A 6,955-nucleotide genomic window follows, 5' to 3' on the forward strand; every position below is an offset into this window, starting at 1 on the left:
GCATTAATCTACTTTCCAATGGATACATTGTCTGGTAGCAAGACTCTTCACATCCCTGTAAAATAGTCAGAGGGGATTCACCACAGGCATAGACTCTGCAAATAAATTTGGGGCTTTCATTGTCATCCATAGCCTGCTATAACCTGGGTGCTCTGAAATTAAACTCTAATACAATTCCCCCCTCTAATCCTGGATTTTATCATTTACAACCCCTGGAACACATAGCCTGATGTATTTCTTCCATGTGGGCTTAGCTGGCACCTCACTTAAATGACGGATTGTTTTAAGACAAGCAGTTAAGACTCAGATGCTATTCTTTCTGATAGCTGGGCACCATTTGCTTTCTTCACCACACTTTGCTATAGCTCCTATATCGTCAGTGATCTTATCATGAGGGCAAGTGTCAAGTGGACCAAACACAACTGTCCTTATGGAAGCTGAGCATCAGATTTTTCTTCCAACACATTTCTGGGTGGACTCAAATCTACAGTGTTTCAGTTAGCAGCCAAGTGTGTTTACAGTTTGTACCACCAGGGACTCTGCTTTTACAATAATTGTAACCAAAGGTCCTTTTTTGAGATGATCAGTTGCTGCTCTCTTCTCTGCTGTACTATCAACTCTCTGAAGGCAAGGAACTGTTGTTGTTCCTGCGCTTGTTGCTGTCTCCAAGCCTGCTCCAACTCATAATAACTGTATACATAACCAGGTGCAGCACTGATATGCTTGATTCCATCACTGTGACCAGTGTGGCAATCATCTCATTTTCACTGACCCTCTGCTGTGCCAAGCATGACATCCTTCTCTAGCCATTGATCTCTCCTGATGACACAACCAAGGTAAGTGAGCCAAAATTCCCAAAGGGTAACATGGTGCCTGGTTTGTGTTACACGATAAATACATGTTTCTTGAATGAGGGCACAAGAAGATGCCTTTATTCTGCGAGGACCCAGTCTTGAGTGGACTGAAATGAAGAACTAGCTTCAAAGGAAGTTGCCATTGAGAGATGCCACCACCATCCCTGCAGTTCGAGCTCTCTGTTCAATTACACCCAATGCCCCACGCATTTGCCGTTCTCTGGTGCCCCACTCTGTGTTACAGGCTACTTAAAAAGCACAAATTATAAATATAAATTAGTGGTTGCCCACATATAGCCTCAAAACAAATAACAGAGCTAAAGGATAGACTATGTACTGCATAAGTGAAATTATTTCTAAATGAAATTCTCAAAGTTTCAGAAAGGAGATGGTGAATTAAAGGTTTGTACTAACCTCATTTCATATTTATTTTTGTTTACAGGAAAGTGTTTTAGTTTTCCATGCCCATCTGTTTGATGTTTACTTCACTGACTGAAAGCTTTGCTGAATCACTCTGATTTATTCTAGTTATTTCGATAGAAAAAGGACCCTCATTGATATTTTCTTAGTTGTCAGATAATAGTTGTTTTCAAAAGACTAGATTTTTTAATTTAAGTTACTATACAAATCTCTCCTATTTGAGCGTAAGATAAACATCTATTTTTTCACTTAAAAGTCTTTATTCAGATTTTCTTTTTCTTTCTTTTAGCTTACAGTTTTATTGGCACATAATTTCCATCTCATATGAATCAATAGTTCAATCATATTAAGAAGAATTATACTATCAGTACCCCAATCAATTTTAGAACATTTTCTTTCTCCCCCACTCCCCCCATGGTTAAGCTGCTTTTAAAATAAGTTATATAATCACAAACAGTTCTAGTGGTCTCTCCCCCCTCCCACATACATTGTGTGCTCCCCCAACTTCCTCACCCTCCCTATCTCCCAACCGGCACCCTTACATCCTCTATAAACCCTTACATCAGTTCTTATCTCTATGCATCTACTCCTTCTGTGCTTCACAAACTGGGAAACCCAACAGAAACAATAAAAAACAAACAAAATAAAAGTGGTAAGGACAAATAGTAAGAATAATAATATAAAGATAAAAATAGAAATAATGAGTAAGAAAGAAAAAAACCACTATCAGTATTTAAAAGGCAGAGAAGACATTTTTGTTGTGGAACAAGCAAGAAATGCTTGCACTTAGAACAATTTCAGATTGGGTCAACAAGTATCAAATTCAATCCCGTCTAATCATGATTACAATGATCTCTATCTGAGAGTAAAGTTGCTCGAGGCCCTTGCCTGTGGCTGGAGGGGCTCTGTCAGTGGCTTAATCTGACTAGACACTCTGCCGATAGGTTTGGGTTCCCACTGTTCTCCATCGCCGTCTACAAACTGAGTGTGCACACTGTAAGCTCTGATACTTTTCCCTTTGTTATATTTGAATTTTGTTATTGTCATCTTTGGATCACACAAGCCGGTGTGCTTCTTCCATGTGGACTTAGTTGACTCGTCACTTAGATGGCTGCTTATTTGAACACAAGTCTTTAAGACCCCAGACACTATTCTGATTGATAGCTGGGCACCATCTGCTTTCTTCACCACACTTTGCTGTAGCACTTTATCTTCAGTGATCACTTCATGAAGGTGATTGAGCAGGGCCATATAATCAGAAATAACTGTTCTTGGATTGGGGCTAGCATTAAGTGGGGGCCCAGAAGCTATCTGCTTGTCCGTGGGATATGCACAACTCGGGTTTACTTTGGTGGTCATATTATGACCAAGTCAACACCCCACAAGACCAACTACACCAACAACAGCAATAAACCAACCAGCAAACAAACAAACAAACAAACAAAACCCCACTAAAGGCAGGAAAACAAAAACCCATAGAAACATAAAAGTAAAACATTGCCAATCATCCCCCAGGGTTATAAAGTGATTACACTGATAACATCTTCAAACTTTCCAATGACACAGCACCCAGGACACTGTTGGGATGAGAGTCAATGCAAATACGGTTTCACTGTGAGCTGCCACCCAGGAGTTGTTGCTCTACACAGTTCAATTTCCCATTCAATTGAACTGTTTACCCTAATTAAGGGGATTAGTGCCAGGGGAAAACTTCCTGGATCAATTTTCCCAAGTTCAGATCCCTGCCCAACAGATCAAAACCTGTCATATCACAGCGAGGTGGGCATCAAAGTACTGAATATATGGTGATTCTGGGTCCATTTCCATTGGACACCCACCCACCAAACTATGGGATTCCTCCCAAGATTCAATAATCACCACATCCCCGAGACCACTCTCCGCTTCCTCTCCCATCTGAGTACCCCAGTCTTCGGTCCAAGGGTGCCTGAGCCTTCGAGGCAGGGCTCAGTTCATTCTGCGGGGCCTCTATGTTAAGTCCTTCTGGAGTAGTCCCTGGGTTATACCATGCTGCCTGCAAGGTCAGCACCCAAGGTCATCATGGTGCTTAGTCCATGGTGTGGTTCACTGAGGGTTTGGTAGAAACATATTCGTAGTGTCTCCCCAGGAACATAAAATCTGGTCCCTTGTCCCCCTAGGTTTCCTACAACCACTGTTTAGCATCCCTTCCCAATGTGAGGTAATTTCTTCCCAATCACCCACCATTCTCACCAGTGTCTCTTCCAAAATGCAGTGGCTCCTCTCTCCTGGTCTGGATTTGATTTTCCATCAAGGTTCTCCTTCTATTCCTGCGAGGGGCCCATTGATTTGCCCCAACTTTGTCTTGATGTTGTATAGCCTCAATTGGATGGTCTCTCCCATGTTCCCCCTCGTAAAGGAGTGACCCCAGACAACGTGAGGTCTCCTCCTTCAAGGTGGCTCTGTGAGATGTGTAAAAGGGAGGTGATGTATGGTTCACAGCCAGCAGGTAGGCTTCTCCCCTTTTGTCCCCAAGATTTGTTTAATTAGTGTTTTTCCTTGTATTAGTGGACTCATACAATACTTGTCTTTTTGTGATTGACTCATGAGAAATGTATATATATTTTTTAATTGTGCTGTACTTATTCCTTTAGAGATCTCTCCATTTCCATCACCCAGATCATTGCACCCACTGCTCTGTCTGGCAGCCAGTCTCTTATCTCTCTTCAGCAATGGTGAGACGGATACCTTTCCCTCGGGGAAGAGAAATCCAGGGTTTGTTGCCTTTTCTAGTAACAAAAATGTTGGAAAGCCGGGTGGCAAAGCTATTGCCATTGGCATCTTTCACATGAACCAGGATGCCTCTCTCTATTGGTGATCACACCAATTCTTCCCAGGTTAGCACCTCCAGTCACCATGCAAACATTACCAGTGTCAGACTTGATGAAATCAGGCATCTTTCCGGTCTCCAAATCAATCTGAATGGTGTCATTCACCTTGATGAGGGGATCAGGATAGCGGATGGTTAGAGCATCATGAGTCACCAGGTGAGGGGTTCTTTTTGTGCCCACAAAGATCTTTCTTACTTTGCATAGCTTGTACTTCGCCTCCTCAGGTGTCATACGATGAACAGCAAAGCGACCCTTGGTGTCATAGATCAGACGGAGATTCTCTCCGGTCTGGTCAATGGCGATGACGTCCATAAAGGCAGCAGGGTAGGTTTTATCAGTTCGGACCTTGCCATCAATCTTAATGAACCGCTGCATGCAAATTTTTTTAACTTCATCTCCTGTCAGAGCATACTTAAGTCTATTTCTTAAAAAAATTATCAGGGGGAGACATTCTCTCAGTTTGTGGGGACCAGTGGATGGACGAGGAGCAAACACGCCAGTGAGTTTGTCCAGCATCCAGTGCTTTGGAGCGGCCACGCACTTCAGATGCTTCTTGGGACCAAGAGCCATGGCTGCGCCGAGTCCAGAAAGAGGAGAAATATATTTTTAAGAACATCATGTTCAAATAAATGAATTATTAAAACACTTCCCAGACATCTTGGTTTATATAATTTATTTAGATATTTGTGGCACTGTGAGTTTGGCATTCAACATCAGACCCACCAGCTACTCCACAGGAGAAAAATGTGGCTTTTGGCTTCAGTAAAGATTTACAAAATCAGAAACCTCCGATGGGGTCGCTGTGTGTCCAAATCAATTCAATGGCAGGGACTTGGTTTGGATTTTTGACTGTTGAACTAGATGGTTTTTCTGTACTTTTAAAAAAGTGTTTCTTTTTAAGTGGAATAGAAAGAACATTTAGAGTATCTTCCCCACCTGTCTTTTTTTTTTTTTTTTTTTTTTAGTATATAGTCCTTTCTTATGGAAGGCTATCCTGTGGACTTATGAGGTTTAACACCGTCCCTGGTCTCTGCCCACTTGATGCCAGCAGCAACCCCCATAATAACAATTAAAAATAGCTCTAGCTATTGCTAAGCGTCATTGGGGAAACAAAATCATTCCTGATGGGGGAACAGTGGTTTAGAGAGGAGGCAAGTCCTAAAACACGAAAGTCAAACCCACTACACACCAACTGATTCTGACTTGTATATCATAGTATTCCTATAGAACATGGTAGAAAAGTCCTTGGGGGGTTTTGACACTAAATAGTTATGGGAGCAGAAAACCTCCTCTTTCTCTATTGGAGCTCCTTAGAGCCCACCAAGTCAATGCCCACTCACAGCAACCCCAGAAAAGGGTAGAACTGCCCCTCTGAATTTCTGGGACTCTTGAGGGGAGTCCAGAGTTCCGGCTTTCTCCCTGCAAACCACCGCGCTTCCAGGGCTCCTCAAGACTCCGTCTGCAGGAGGCGGTTTCCTTACCCTAAAGAAAAAGGCAGCCTTCCCCTGTGGCAAAGGTCCCCTCGGCCTTCTCTGTCACATGCTTTTCCAAACCAAGTCGGTGTTCTTGAACTATTTTGGCGCAGCCACAAACACTTTGCAAGGAGTGGCTCCCATGTTCTGGAATCCTAGAGGCTTTCCTCCCCACACAATGGCTCCTGATCAAGTTCGCCCTTTATAACCTCTTTGACCTACTGTGCTTGATGTTTTTGTTAGTTGCCAGCAAACCTTTTCTGACTCATGGTGATCCTAGCAGGGGTCCTCAAACTTTTTAAACAGGGGGCCAGTTCACTGTCCCTCAGACCCGTTGAAGGGCCAGACTACAGTTTAAAAAAAAACTATGAACAAATTCCTATGCACACTGCACATATCTTATTTTGAAGTAAAAAAACAAATGGGACAAAGACACCCAGAGGGCTAGATAAATGTCCTCGGCGGGCTGCATGTGGCCTGCGGGCCTTAGTTTGAGGACCCCTGGTAGAGTTTTCAAGGCTGTGAACTTTTGAAAGCCAATGACCAGGTCTTACTTCCCTGGTACTCTGAGTGAGATTAAATCACCAATCTTTCCGTTAACAGTCCAATCCTAAAACTTATGCACCACTCAGGGGGCCCCTCTGTGACCTACAGAGGAGCCCAATTTCTCCATTTGTGGACCAGGGAGCCTATACTTGATCTACCTGGGTCAGTAAAATAGAAGAGTTCAATCAAAATGTACTCCATTTCGTTTTCCATGACAGTCAGATAAAGCAGTAGCTATTATTGTGTTCCTTTCTCCCGATAAAATTGCTTGGTTTTGAATGAATATGGAGATAGAAACAAGTGTGGTTTTGTCTGGTTTTCTCAATCTGACACGCCATGGCTCAAAGCAATTTCTTCCTTTCCTCCACTAAGCATGCAACTTCTCTGAGTCTCATCTCATCAGTAAAATGATAATAACACCTACTGAATAGGGAACATAGTGAAAATTATACTATAGACTATATATAAAGCTCTTTGCATAGTGTCCCAGTTAATTACGGTTGCTATTGCTATTTTCCTGGTTAATAACGCAGAACACACCACTCACTATCTGTCTGGCTAATGGGAGAGGCATTAGAGGGTAGTTTCCTTTGGAACCCTCAATCCAGACCTGTGATGGAAATTTCTATTTAAACTGCTTCACTGTAAGTCAAATGGTCCTCTATCAGGGTTTAATAGCAAGCATTTCCTTCTTCATATCCATATTCAAAATGCCTAGCACCGTGCCAGGCCAAACTAGATGCCTTCATTCCTATGTCTGACTTATTAAATTATTGAACATCTGATATGTGGCAAA

General features: G+C 42.5%; 1 pseudogene; it reads right to left on the minus strand.

Annotated features, from left to right (window-relative positions):
• Positions 1-980: 980 nt before the first annotated feature.
• Positions 981-4,713, minus strand: LOC101638409 (annotated as a pseudogene).
• Between the last annotated feature and the right edge of the window lie 2,242 nt (positions 4,714-6,955).

Source organism: Echinops telfairi, unplaced genomic scaffold (genome assembly GCF_000313985.2).
Source record: "Echinops telfairi isolate 266 unplaced genomic scaffold, ASM31398v2 ScPeMD7_7469;HRSCAF=8507_0, whole genome shotgun sequence".
NCBI classification, from domain to species: domain Eukaryota; kingdom Metazoa; phylum Chordata; class Mammalia; order Afrosoricida; family Tenrecidae; genus Echinops; species Echinops telfairi.